General features: G+C 55.0%; 1 pseudogene; it reads right to left on the reverse strand.

The window, feature by feature from the left end:
* Nucleotides 1-7: 7 nt before the first annotated feature.
* On the reverse strand, nucleotides 8-1,243 carry LOC116548559 (annotated as a pseudogene).
* Between the last annotated feature and the right edge of the window lie 7 nt (nucleotides 1,244-1,250).

A 1,250-nucleotide genomic window follows, 5' to 3' on the forward strand; every position in this document is an offset into this window, starting at 1 on the left:
TCTGCACTGATACCTGATTGGGAGCCATCCATCTTGGAGACAGTGGCATTATTCACCACGGAGCTGGCCCCCAAGGACACCGGGAGGGTAGGAGTGCCACCCCGCTCTGGATCACAGAGATCTCATTGGTCTTCATGGCCAGACCGCCATTGAGCATGCTGGTGTACTGGTTCCACACAACAGGGCCCACGTTCACGGAAGGGGCCAGGATTTCCTTGGGAAACATTTCTGAGAGTCTTTTTCCATCTGTACCTAACAGAGCCATGTTGTTCTCGATGGCCAGCTTCCTTCCACGCTCAATGTGTCATGTAGTGAACCTTCAAGTTGCCTTTGGTGGTAAAAGCTCGCCCACAAATGTTGCACCCAAAAGGCTTCTCTCCAGTGTGAGTCCGCTCGTGGATCTGAAGAGCGCTGCAGATGAGAAGTTCTTCCCACACCGTGTGCAGCCATGTTGCTTGGCCTGTTGGCGTGGCTGGGCTGCTAACAAAGGGGTCATCCCTGGGGACAAGGTTGAGGGTCCCACAAACGTGCCAGGAACTTCAACCTTGACGTAGGTCAGCTGGGCTCGGATAAACGTGGAAGGGAGACTGCTGTGACCTTCCATCCCAGTTGGCTGTTCTCGGAGCTCTCTGCTTTGCTCCCAGCATCGGGAGACTTTGACTTGATGCTTTCAGCTTGACTATTGGCCGGAAAAGTGCCTGGAAGGACGTGTTTCCAGGATGTCTGGGCTCCGGCTCTGATACTCCTGGTCTCCCATCAGTGAGGACGAGTCGTTGGTCAAGCCGTCGCTCTCCACAGAACCGTTTTCTCTGCTGCTCTGGCGCTGCATGTTAAAAGGGGCAGGACCCACTCTCCCTGGGGCATCTAAGGAAGCCATCATGGCAAACCCTAGTGTGGGTGATGCCGAGTGGATGCTGGGAAGAGACTTGGGGACCTTCGAGAAGCTGCCGGGAGCCTGCTGGGAGCCAACTTCGTCTACATCGATGCTTTCGATGACATCGTCACGGCAGATGGCGCTGGTGCTGCCATTCTCACCCCCTGTCATTGGCTCAGGACCCGTAAACTCACAGGGATTCTCTGGCAGGGGCGTGTTGGGAATCTGACTGCCCATGTGCATGCGAATATGCTGCTGCAGCATCACGGCATTGGTGAACTTCTGGCAGATGGGGCATGAATGCTGCGTCTTAATGGACGTGTTGGTTCGGTGAACCCCGAGGTGTGTCTTCAGATTTCCTTTGGTAGAAAAGGCT

The sequence above is a fragment of the Sapajus apella genome, unplaced genomic scaffold (assembly GCF_009761245.1).
Source record: "Sapajus apella isolate SASKATOON/1434 unplaced genomic scaffold, GSC_monkey_1.0 scaffold15109, whole genome shotgun sequence".
Taxonomy (NCBI): Eukaryota; Metazoa; Chordata; class Mammalia; order Primates; family Cebidae; genus Sapajus; species Sapajus apella.